Here is a 13,918-nt window from a genome sequence, read left to right as displayed (position 1 = left end):
TTAAAATTTTAGGAAGCACTTTCTTCTAAGAGACCAAAATATGCCCAAAATCCAGTGTGTGGCACTGATCTATGCACTAGCCTGATCATATTTGACCAGATTGTTTTTTTTTGTTTTGTTCTGTTTTTGTTTGTTTGTATCTTTTTCTATTTTTTTCTTTCTCTTTCTTTTTTCTTTCTTTCCCTTTCTTTTCCCCTGGTTTTAGGTCTTTTCTGATTTGTATACAGTATATTTGCTGGGGACGTTGTAAACCTGTTAGCATTTTGTTCTCTCATTCATCTATTCTCCTCTGGACAAAATGACAAGAAGAAAGAAATCACCTCAACAAAAAGAACAAGAGGTAGTACCATCAGCCAGGGACCGACTCAATACGGACATTAGTACGATGTCGGACCTAGAGTTCAGAATCATGACTTTAATGATACTAGCTAGGCTTGAAAAAAGCATGGAAGTTATTACAGAAACCTTTCTGGAGAAATAAAAGAACTAAAATCTAACCAAGTCGAAATAAAACAGGCTATTAATGAGGTGCAATCAAAAATGGGGGCACTAACTGCTAGGATAAATGAGGCAGAAGAGAGAATCAGCGATATAGAAGACCAAATGATGGAAAATAAAGAGGCTGAGAAAAAGAGAGATGAACAACTACAGATTCATGAGGGCAGAATTCAAGAGATAAGTGATATGATAAGATGAAACAACATTAAAATAATTGGGATCCCAGAAGAAGAAGAGAGAGAGAGAGAGGGGCAGAAGGTATATTGGAGAAAATTATAGCAGAGAACTTCCCTAATGTGGGGAAGGAAACAGGCATCAAAATCCAGCAGGCACAAAGAACCCCTCTCAAAATCAATAAAAATAGATCAACACCCTCAGATCTAATAGTAAAACTTACGAATCTCAGAGACAAAGAGAAAATCCTGAAAGCAGCTCAGGAGAAGAGATATGTAACCTACAATGGTAGAAACATCAGATTGGCAACAGACCTATCCACAGAGACCTGGCAGGCCAGAAACGACTGGCATGATATCTTCAGAGCCCTAAACAAGAAAAACATGCAGCCAAGAATACTATATCCAGATAGGCTCTCATTGAAAATGGAAGGAGAGATAAAACGCTTCCAGGACAAACAAAAATTAAAGGAATTTGCAAACACGAAACCAGCCCTCCAAGGAATATTGAGAGGAGTCCTCTAAGCAAAGAGAGAGCCTAAAAGCAGCATAGATCAGAAAGGAATACAGACAATATACAGTCACAGTCACCTTACAGGCAATACAATAGCACTAAATTCATATCTTTCAATAGTTACTCTGAATGTAAATGGGCTAAATGCCCCAATCAAAAGACACAGGCTATCAGATTGGATTAAAATACAAGACCCATCAATATGCTGTCTGCAAGAGACTCATTTTAGACCCAAAGAAACCCCCACGTTCAAAGTGAGGGGGTGGAAAACCATTTACCATGCTAATGGACACCAAAAGAAAGCTGGGGTGGCAATCTTTATATCAGACAAATTAGATTTTAAAACAAAACTGTAATAAGAGATGAAGAAGGACACTGTATCCTACTTAAAGGGTTTATCCAAAAAGAAGATTTAACAACTGTAAATATCTATGCCCTAACATGGGAGCAGCCAATTATATAAGGCAATTGATAAGAAGAGCAAAGAAACACATTGACAACAATACAATAATAGTGGGGGACTTTAACACCCCCTGACTGAAACGGACAGATCATGTAAGCAAAAGATTCACAAGGAAATAAAGACTTTAAATGACACACTGGACCAAATGGTCTTCACAGACATAGTCAGAACATTCCGTCCCAAAGCAACGGAATACAAATTCTTCTCTAGTGCCCATGGAACAATCTCCAGAATTGATCACATCCTTGGTCACAAATCAGTTCTCAACCGGTACCAAAAGATTGGGATTATTCCCTGCATATTTTCAGACCACAATGCTTTGAAACTAGAACTCAATCACAAGAGGAAAGTCGGAAAGAACTCAAATACAGGGAGGCTAAAGAGCATCCTACTAAAGAATGAATGGGTCAAACAGGAAATTAAAGAAGAATTAAAAAAAATCATGGAAACCAATGAAAATGAAAACACAACTGTTCAAAACCTTTGGGATACAGCAAAGGCAGTGTGAGAAGAAAGTATATAGCAATACAAGCCTTTCTCAAGAAACAAGAAAGGTCTCAAATACACAACCTAACCCTACACCTAAAGGAGCTGGAGAAAAAACAGCAAATAAAGCCTAAACCCCTCAGGAGAAGAGAAATAATAAAGATCAGAGCAGAAATCAATGAAATAGAAACCAAAAGAACAGTAGAACAGATCAATGAAACTAGGAGCTGGTTCTTTGAAAGAATTAACAAGATTGATAAACCCCTGGCCAGACTTATCAAAAAGAAAAGAGAAATGACCCAAATCAACAGAGTCATGAATGAAAGAGGAGAGATCACAACCAACACCAAAGAAATACAAACAATTATAAGAACATATTATGAGCAACTCTATGCCAGCAAATTAGAACCTGGAAGAAATGGATGCATTCGTAGAAATGTATCAACTACCAAAATTGAACCAGGAAGAAAGAGAAAACCTGAACAGACCTATAACCACTAAGGAAATTGAAGCAGTCATCAAAAATCTCCCAACACACAAAAGCCCGGGGCCAGATGGCTTCCCAGGGGAATTCTACAAAACATTTAAAGAAAAATTAATACCTATTCTCCTGAAACTGTTCCAAAAAATAGAAATGGAAGGAAAACTTCCAAACTGATTTTATGAGGCCACCATTACCTTGATCCCAAAACCAGACAAAGACCCCATCAAAAAGGAGAATTACAGACCAATATCCTTGATGAACATGGATGCAAAAATTCTCACCAAAATGCTAGCCATTAGGATCCAACAGTACATTAAAGGATTATTCACCATGACCAAGTGGGATTTATCCCTGGGCTGCAAGGCTGGTTCAACATCTGGAAATCAATCAACGTGATACAATACATTAACAAAAGAAAGAACAAGAATCATATGATCCTCTCAATAGATGCAGAAAAAGCATTTGACAAAGTACAGCATCCTTTCTTGATCAAAACTCTTCACAGTATAGGGATAGAGGGTACATGCCTCAATATCATAAAAGCCATCTATGAAAAACCTGCCGCGAATATCATTCTCAATGGGGTAAAGCTGAGAGCTTTTCCCCTAAGGTCAGGAACGCGGCAGGGATGTCCACTCTCACCACTGCTATTCAACATAGTATTAGAAGTCCTTGCCACAGCAATCAGACAACAAAAGAAACCAAAGGCATCCAAATCGGCAAAGAGGAAGTCAAACTCTCACTCTTTGCAGATGATATGATACTTTATGTGGAAAACCCGAAAGACTCCACCCCAAAACTGCTAGAACTCATACAGGAATTCAGTAAAGTAGCAGGATATAAAATCAATGCACAGAAATCAGTGGCATTCCTATACACCAACAACAAAACAGAAGAGAGACAAATTAAGGAGTTGATCCCATTTACAATTGCACCCAAAACCATAAGACACGTAGGAATAAATTAAACAGAGAGGCAAAGGATCTGTACTCAGAAAACTGTAAAATACTCATGAAAGAAATTGAAGAAGACACAAAGAAATGGAAAAACATTCCATGCTCATGGATTGGAAGAACAAATATTGTGAAGATGTCAATGCTACCTAGAGCAATCTACACATTCTTTTCAATCCCCATCAAAATACCATCCACTTTTTTCAAAGAAATGGAACAAATAATTCTAGAATTTGTATGGAACCAGAAGAGACCCCGAATAGCAAGAAGAATATTGAAAAAGAAAAGCAAAGCCAGTGGCATCACAATTCCGGACTTCCAGCTCTATTACAAAGCTGTCATCATCAAGACAGTATGGTACTGGCACAAAAACAGACACACAGATCAATGGAACAGAATCGAGAGCCCAGAAATGGACCCTCAACTCTATGGTCAACTCATCTTTCACAAAGCAGGAAAGAATGTCCAATGGCAAAAAGACAGTCTTTTCAACAAATGGGTTGGGAAAATTGGACAGCCACATGCAGAAGAATGGAACTGGACCATTTCCTTACACCACACACAAAAATAGACTCCAAATGGTTGAAAGACCTAAATGTGAGACAGGAGTCCCTCAAAATCCTAAAGGAGAACACAGGCAGCAACCTCTTCGACCTCAGCCACAGCAACTTCTTCCTAGAAACATCACCAAAGGCAAGGGACACAAGAGCAAAAATGAACTACTGGGATTTCATCTAGATAAAAAGCCTTTGCACAGCAAAAGAAACAGTCCACAAAACCAAAAGACAACCGACAGAATGGGAGAAAATATTTGCAAATGACATATCAGATAGAGGGCTAGTATCCAAAATCTATAAAGAACTTATCATACTCAACACCCAAAGAACAAATGATCCAATCAAGAAATGGGCAGGAGACATGAACAGACATTTTTCCAAAGAAGACATCCAAATGGCCAACAGGCACATGGAAAAGAGCTCAACATCGCTCGGCATCAGGAAAATCCAAATCAAAACCTCAATGAGATACCACCTCACACCAGTCAGAATGGCTCAAATTAACAAGTCAGGAAACGACAGATGTTGGCGGGGATGTGGAGAAAGGGGAACCCTCCTACACTGTTGGTGGGAATGCAAGCTGGTGCAACCCCTCTGGAAAACAGTATGGAGGTTCCTCAAACAGTTGAAAATAGAGCTACCATACGATCCAGCAATTGCACTACTGGGTATTTATCTCAAAGATACAAATGTAGGGATCTGAAGGGGTACGTGCACCCCAATGTTTATAGCAGCAATGTCCACAATAGCCAAACTGTGGAAAGAGCCCAGATGTCCATCGACAGATGAATGAATAAGGAAGAAGTGGTATATATACACAATGGAATATTATGCAGCCATGAAAAGTAATGAGATCTTGCCATTTGCAACGACGTGGATGGAACTGGAGGGTGTTATGCTGAGTGAAATAAGTCAATCAGAGAAAGACATGTATCATATGACCTCACTGATATGAGGAATTCTTAATCTCAGGAAACAAACTGAGGGTTGCTGGAGTGGTGGGGGGTGGGAGGGATGGGGTGGCTGGGTGATAGACATTGGGGAGGGTATGTGCTATGGTGAGCACTGTGAATTGTGCAAGAGTGTTGAATCACAGATCTGTACCTCTGAAACAAATAATGCAATACATGTTAAGAATAAAATGAAGAAGAAGATAGCAGGAGGGGAAGAATGAAGGGGAGCAATTTGGAGGGGATATGTACCATGAGAGACAATGGACTCTGAGAAACAAGCTGAGGGTTCTATAGGGGAGCGGGGGTGGGGGGATGGGTTAGCCCGCTGATGGGTATTAAAGAGGGCACGTTCTGCGTGGAGCACCGGGTGTTATGCACCAACAATAAATCATGGAACACTGCAACAAAAGCTAATGATGTAGTGTATGGTGATTAACATAACAATAAAAAATTAAAAAAAAGAAAAGCTTAATTATTTTTTTCATCTCCAGATATATGTGTAATGTGTGGCATATAATAGATGCTCACTCCGTGTTTTAATCAGATGAGTGAATAACTGAACACAGAACAAAGCAGCCACTTTTTGTGTTAAGTCTCAGTGTCTAAGCACACATTCACTCAGAGCTTCTTAACATATCACCACCTAAGAGAGAAGGTGTTATCCCATTCAAGGACTTTCTAGTGAGCATCTACTATATACTCAACATAGACTTCTAAACAAATAAGTATCAGTGTATGGTGATCAATGTGACAAAAACACTGTTTGCAAGGCACTGAAATAATTCAGGTGGCGTGATTTATTTTTTCCAAAGGATCAAGACATTCCTCCACCGGCAAATGAAATTGAAGGTTGGTTTTGGTGTATGTGCGTGGAGAAGGGCCCAGGGTAGAGGGGTTCCAGGAGCTCAGAAGGGCATGCGTGCCCCTTGGAGGCCCGCTGAAGCAGGTGTCTTGCAACCATCCTGCTATGGTCATTGAATGAACAATGGTGGTCCTATTTTTGGAATCAAACATGACAGGTAGTTTTTATCACACTTCCACTGAGAGGGCCACACTGGTCCAAGATTGTATTCACCCTGTGCAGTCTTCTGAATAGTTCCTCGGATGCTGCATTCAGATGCCCTCCCAGAAGCCAACTCCTGTGTGAACTAATCAAGTCCTTCTAAGTGTGCACACCACTCTTTAAACAAACTGAGTTATTTCCAGTAACGAACTGCCTGATGTTCGCTCCCTCCCAGCGCTGCGTGGTCTTTTCTGTAATTGCGTTAAACACACTAGTCTAGGAACACCTTCCACTGTACTTGCTATAATAGTTTAAGGAGTGAGCATCTCACGTCTGTGCCCAGACTCGCAAGATTTTATCTCAAAATCAAGGTTGGATTATTAGATTTAATGATATCTTGTTTGGTGAGGAAAGGAGCAGAGGTAAAGCAGACCACAGAGGTACAAGTCAGTGAGACCTGAGGACCAGAAGCTCACGTAGGACGGTCTGATGGGCATGGAGCGTCACCTGAAGAACCGCCTCAAATCGTGGTGATAAGCTGTCCTTGTAGAAACATGTGGTCTCATGATGAGCATGCACTCGGATCAGGAGAAAGGGAAAACTTATTTCATTGGCATGTTGTTGGAGACAGTAGACCTGCAGTGATTTTATTAAACTTAGAGTTTGGGGAGGTATCTTACAGTGCTCCTCAGAAAGATTAGGCAACGCAGAATGCCCTTCTCAGGAAGAACCGCACTAAAGCCAGTTTCTGGGCCATGATATCACCTATGGATTGAATGACATCCCTGTAATAATAACTTGTAGCAAGTGGCTAAGCCTTACTTCCTTTGCCCCAGACAATATACAAAGTAGACACCTGTATCTCATTTATGCAATGCCCTCTGAGGTACAGACTACTTGTCCTATTTTTGTGGGAGTGTAGGGAACACAGGGGTCATTTCACTTTTTGAAGTCCTGGGGAATAAGTGGAAGAGCCATCATTCGCACTCAGCTGATGTGAAAGCTCAGATGCCTCCCTCTTCTGCCCATGCCCGCCTCCCGGGGTGCTCTCAGTCTACCAGCCAGAGGCACTGCCGCGTGTCTCCACCACCTCACTCCTCAGCCCTTGACTTGTCCTGTGCACCAGTCTTGGCGCCTGTGCCCCCTCACCACTCCGAGCCCCAGTTTCTCCTTGTAAAAAGTGGGACCATAATCCTGAGCACACAGGTTCATTCTGAAGGCTAACTGTGTTAGCACCCGGAGAGTGCCCAGCACATGCAAACATGATTTCTTCTCCCTTTTGTGATGTGCCTTTCTGCTCTCAAAATCTGCTCCAGTGAATGTCTTCTCCCTGGGTTTGTTGTTGCTGTTTTTAATCCTATTGTAGAGGTGCTTATGATCGCCGAGGAACCACCACCTTCTAAGGAACATGCTAGGTTCTAGCTTGTAGGAAGATAAATGGGGAGCAGCCTGTGACCTCAGTTCCTTCATAAAGTGAGTGCTTGGGTCACACGAAGTCCTCTGAGTGCTAGGATCTGTCAGGTCACCAAGAGGGCAATTAATTGGCAGGCACATCCTAGGGGGCGTGGCCTTGCCTTAGCACACCCCTTCCTTTCCCTTTTCATTGCCTTATGCTGTTATTTATTTAGTGCGTGAGCCTAATAGATGTTGGGAAGATAAAGCCATTGAGCTTTTTAATTCATCAAAGGACTCTCTTCTGAGTCTATTTTAAAATATATTTTTGGTTTCTAAAGTCCGCAAAAACAGAAACAAAATTGGATTTAGTATTTTAAGTAACCAAAAAGTAATCACTATTTTTCCACTCCTTGTTGGCTACATTAATTTATAGCTTCCACCCTCTGTAGTCAACATGATTGTTAGGACTTTTAAGGGACAAGTCTGGGATGCACAGAGTTGCTGATATTTGCTGGAAAAATGAGGTCTCTCTCAAATGTACCTTTTCCATTATCCTGCCCTTGATTCTGTGCACATATGATTGGAGTTTCGTTTTCTGCGTGTCATCCAAGCTGGAGCTTTCATTTCCAACACTGTAGATGTAGCATGATGCAGGACCTTTGCCACCACTGACAAATGCCAGCCCCGTGGCCCCTGGGCTCCCCTGCAGTCCTGTGCCCTCCAGATGTTAATCATCCCACCCCGAGCTGGTTTGTAGCCGCTCCTCTGTCTACCCTCCAGAGAAAGGTCTCAGGGAGGGAGATAACAGAGTCGATTTTTCTAGAGTAAAAGCTCTCAAAAGTAAACATTCTGAAACATTGTATATAAGCGTCTATTTTTCTTTAACCTAAGATTGCAAACAGGCACACATCTCTTGGAAGTCTTGATAGCTAAGTGTGGTTTGCAGAGTAGAAAGGATTTTTCATGTTACCATGGGGACACCTGAGTATGAAAAAAATATAACCTTTCCCTCCCCTTAGCTCTTAAGATAAGTGCGGAGCTTGAAGCCTTTTATCTGTGGCCATTTATTTATTTTTATAAAAAAAAGTACAACCTGCCTCATTTCCGTGCTTCACGACTCTATGAAAGGCAGTTTCTTTGCAGAGGCAGGAATGCAGACCCTCATCAGCGCTGCGGTGCGTGGACCCTGCTGGACCCCAGGCCTGCCCCTCGCCCACCTCAGTCCCCAAGCCCGGGTTCCTTCCCTTGTGAGGCAGGGTGGTGAGGGTGGTGAGGGTCATGCTGCCAGGGATAAGGACCTTGGCAGACAGATCTGCACCCAAACCCTGACCCCAGTGCTTCTGAGAAGGGTCCCTAACTCCGCCTTCCTTGCAACTGAGAAAATGTTCATTAAGAGCCAGACACACGGCTCTGAACTGTTGATGAATGCGAGTTATTATAAATGAAATGATTTTGACCCAGCATACACCTGAGCAGATGACACACCTCCCCTGGCTTCTGAGTCTAAGAATCCGACCATCTAGAAGATTCACTCACTTGAAAAGGAGGAAATATTGCCCCCCTCCACACCCCAGGAGAAAAGAGGGCAGTTCCTACACTGGGAACATCTTAGCAGGTGTGCTGAAGAATATTCCTGCATCGTGGTGGAGTCCAGGAGTCACCAGCCCCTCTGAGGGCACACAAAATGTCAGTTAAATTGACAGCTTTCTCAGGAAATAGCCCATTTCGGCACAAAATTGGTCTTGATCTACAGATCCGTTTAATAAAATGAATCAGAATTTATGAATGAGAAATGAGGGACTCCATACTTGAAGTTACAGTCAGAAAACATGTAGGGAGAACCTCATCTGTAGAGAAGATAGACATTATCCAGAAAACACGGCTCCCACACTATAGCTGAGAGAAAAAGCTAATAAATGACAGAATTTTTGAGTCCACTGAGGAGAAAAGAACACAGAACCCGGTTTACTTTTGGCAAAGCTGGACAGGTCAGGTAGCTGACGTGAGGAAATTAGCCAACACATCTTCAACAGTTCTGAGGGCTTGGGGAGGGCCAAGGCCACAGTGCCAAGTAAATCGGACCCTGGTGCCAAAGGATGCTCTACTCAGCCAGACCCCCAGTGCCACAGGCATGCAGGTGCCGAATGGCCCTCACTTCTCAGAACTCACTCACCAGAATCCTAGGCCTCTGGGGAGGGGCAGGAAGACCTACAAGCTCAGAGTCCAAGAAAGCAAGAAAGCGTGTGCTGCTTCTGGGGAGACGTTGCCTATCCCTGAGGAGTGTTTGGTGCTTCTGCTAATGGAGGGTGGGAACTCACCAGCCAAGTTCTCCCCCCTCTCCCCACCCAATCCCAGATAAAAACCCAGCACCAAAGAAAGAGCAACGCCAGTCTACCCCCAGGGGAGGATCAAGGGCAGGGAGGGGGCCCGCTTGGGTGCAGTTTGGGGTCTCAGCTAGAGCTGAGGATAGAGCAGCTATCCTGGGAAAGAAAGCACAGATCCTCAGTCAGCACCCCTGACTCCAAGTGCCCCCAGCGGTGGGTGGTTTTCTCTCATCTCCATCATTTTTAAACATTTTACCACCTCCTTTACTGTGGAAGTCCCCCCCCACCACCACCCCCAAACCCTACAGGCGCTTGACCCCTCTACCCCCACTGAATGTGTTCTCTGAGTGGTAGTGATGGAAACTCTATTTTCTCCAAAAGGTTTCACATGAAGGATTGAGTCAAGTATATTTCTAGGTTCGCTGGGTTTCTGTTGGGTAATGTTAGATGACAGATGATAGACAGAGGAGAGAGAGAGAGATAGAAATGTAGATAATAGAGTAGTATATACTATATTCTTAAAGATAGAGTATTAGACATGCACAGTTGATAATGTCATATCATCTCAGTGATTTTAACACTGCATAATTGAGAACTATATGCCTTAATGATAATTATTTTTCACAAAGTGGATTTGTCAGATATTAAAATGTATACAGCACCCTTGTCATGGTTGAAATTTGCTGGGATACATGTTTTTTGTTACTTTTTAGAGGTACCTCTTGCTAGATCATTTAGCAATTTTTAAAAATTTAATCTGATTCTCTTTGCCTTGTCACCACTGTGTGCAGTCCATCATCTTTGGTGGAATGATTTGGATTTACACCTGCGAGAGCCTCTGAGGCCACCCCACCCACCTGCCCTCGGCTTCTTTCTTTCCTCTCCCTGGCCTTGCTTGGACTATTTGGTCATTCTTTTCTTTGATTTTTGGGAGTTATACTGTTCTCTTCTCTCCTTTTGCTCTTAAACCGGAACTTAGACACTGTGTTCCTAATTTGTCAGACTATAACATTCATGGATATATATTTATCCCCTTTCTAAAAAACAGAAAGACCCTAAAATATTTTAATTCCTTTTATTCATTTCCTGATTGCTGGATACATCACAATTTTATATACTTGTACATTCCATTTTTAACCTGACAAAATGTGGTAGCAACTATTCTTGTATGTCAAAGTTTATTTATGTGTGCTCACGTATTTCTGCATTACTTTACTCTGCCTGGCATCTCGGACTTTCATCTGGGATTACTGTCCTTTACCTGAAACATTTCTTTCAGGACAAATCTGCTGGTGGTAAATTCTCCCCTATTTTTCTTTGTCTTGGAATGTATTTTTAGTTTTTTGTCCTCACTCTTGAATTTAGGTCACAGGATGAAGGCCCAGAGTTGCTTTTGTGCACACACTGACAATGCCCCCTTGCAATGTTTCATTGTTGATAACTAACAACTTTGTCAGTGTAACTGTTTCTCTGTTTGTAGATATATATGTCTTTTATGTCTAGCTACTTCCAAAATGTTCTCTTTGCCTTTTGGTTTTCTTCATTTTAATAAGACTATGTTTAAGTGTGAAACTAACTTCCCTTTTGGTTGTAGCACAGGAGGTCATGGCAAGAGGGCCTGCTGTTGGGTGTATCCCCTTACAGAGGGGTGGGTCCTTTGGAATCCCAGCTTCACGGGGAGCTGCTCCCATGTGTGACGTCCCCCACTGCTGCCCCTCACACCTGCTACACTGAGAAACCCAAGCTCAGGTTCACCAGACTTCCAAGTGAACTTAGGCATTGTTCCAATTCCCTCTCTGAGTCCCCTCTGCTCTCGGATGACATCCTCTCCTTCATTCTTCATTTGAGAATTCCAGTGATTGCTCAGAGCAGCCAGTTCTATTTCCTTACTGGCCACAGGGTCACTAACTGCGCTTCCTGCATGTGGGCCTTTGTCACCTTTCTGTGTCCCTATAAAGGTGACTTGAGAGCCCACCTTTAAGCCCAGAAGTAGAAGTCAACATCACACATGCCACTGTTGGTGCTCTTCCTCAAATGTGAATGTAGCCAGCTTCCACGTCTTCAGTGCCTTCCCATTGCCTGGAGAGCGACCTCCAAGCTTTGTGCTTAAAACCAGACTTGCCCCGTTTTCCCTGCCTGGACCTCGTGACTCAAACCAGCCTGCAGTTCTGGGTCTGTCTGCTTACTGTAGGCTGCTTTCTCTACTTGAGACACTCTTCCCCATCTCTCTCTCTCTCGCGCTCTCTCGTGCTTTCTAAATCTCTTTTTTCATGGAATTAACTCAAGAATCTGTTCTTCCGACCCTCAGCTCTGCTCCCACACTTGACTGCACCTTTCCCCCATGGGAGTCCCTCTCTTCCTACATCTGGTTTGCTCTGACATCTGGCCACTTCACCTTGCTTTCGTGCCTGGAATTCTCGTCCACAGAAACTTGCAGAGACCACTACTTGCTTCAGTAAGACCCTTCTCCACCTCTCCACCATGCTACCTGACAGCAAGCCTTCATGCTCACCCTCCTTTATTTTTCCCGATTTACACTTTTGCGGTGGCCACACATTGGGCGGCCTCGGTGTCCTGATTGTATGCGGGACTGATTGACGGATTGAAGTGAGTTTAACTATGCTGCCCTTTGATTTTTCTTACTTTAAGTAGGTCTCTAAATGAGGAGGAATGCCTTGTTATGTCCTAATCAAAATGACAAAAGCTTTAAAAGCCCCCCACTTATAAAAGGTATATCCTTATTTTGAGATTGTACAAGACACAGAAAAACACCTAAAAAGACAAAAGTGGTTACCCATAACTCACCACTCAAAGGCAACTATTTCTATTATTTCTCTTTCAGTAATTCATGATATTTTTTTTCATGCTCACAGAGTCATCATTCTACCTAAAGATCTGTATTTCCTGCACTTTTCCATACACACACCGTATACATTTTCTCTGCAACTATAAACTCTTTATAAATAGCATTTTAACATTTCTGCACATTATTCCATAAATAGTCACATTAAAATACACTTAATCATCCCCATGCAGTTGGAACCATAAGCTGTTTCCAGTATTTTATTAATATACATAATGATGAAATCATGCATTTTTTTTCATTAAGAATTGTTCCCTATATTTTATTTGTTCTTTAGGATAGGTCCATGTAAGTATAATGACCAAGCTAAGGGATATTAATTCTTTTAAGTTTCTTTCTGTATTACCAAATTAAAAAAAAATCTTGTAAATGGTGAAACCTCAAACAGCTATGAACCATAAGACCAATTCTATTTTCCTTTTGCAAGAACAATGTGTGGTTTGATTTATACTTATGTGGGTGGAATTATTAATACTAACTGCTAGTTTGTTCACACAAGAGAAAGAACCAAAGGGGATTTTGTTATTATTGCCCTGCCTCCTGAATTCTGAAATAGTGAAGCCAAAGGCAATTAATCTCTAAAACTTCACCATAAATGTCAATATAATTACAGATATTCTCTGCATCTTTTCTTACCTTAATGTTTTCTAGCCAATGTTAATTTTTCAAGCTCTTTTGACACTGTAGAGCTACATGAATAAAAATAGTTTGAAACATATCATATGAATGTAATTTATATAGTGAGCATTTTCATAAATAGGTGTCCATGACCAGCATCGCTTTGTTTTTACGAAAAGCATTTTGCTTTTTAGCTGTACTAATTTCTGGACATAACCTGCATGGAAAGAATACAAGCTTTTCTGAGATGTATTCTGCTATTCGCAGCTGAGTGGGCATCAGTTAATGGCTTTTACTATCAAGGCCATGATATATCATAAGCGAGCATAATTAGCTAAGGCTCACTGTTGCTTTTCCCATAGTTCTTGAGAGCCATCTATTTTATTTTCTTTACATTAGCTAAATATAGTCCTAGCCGACCTGAATCTGAATCACCCCTAACTAGATGTCCCAAGGCAAACTGGCCTGACTTATAATCAATAGAGAATAAGGAATAAGAGCTATGGATGTCATAAAAAGACCACATTTCTATAAATTACTTTGGGAAAAAAAAGTCAAAGTCTATGTTAGTGCAATTTTGGATAATGCACAGCAAAAGCTTGTTATGAATAGCCAAACATGATTTAATCCCCAC

The sequence above is a fragment of the Callorhinus ursinus genome, unplaced genomic scaffold, assembly GCF_003265705.2.
Source record: "Callorhinus ursinus isolate GAN/ISIS: 27379988/994484 unplaced genomic scaffold, GSC_fseal_2.0 scaffold10, whole genome shotgun sequence".
NCBI lineage: Eukaryota > Metazoa > Chordata > Mammalia > Carnivora > Otariidae > Callorhinus > Callorhinus ursinus.
Note: the sequence above shows the minus strand (reverse complement) of the source record.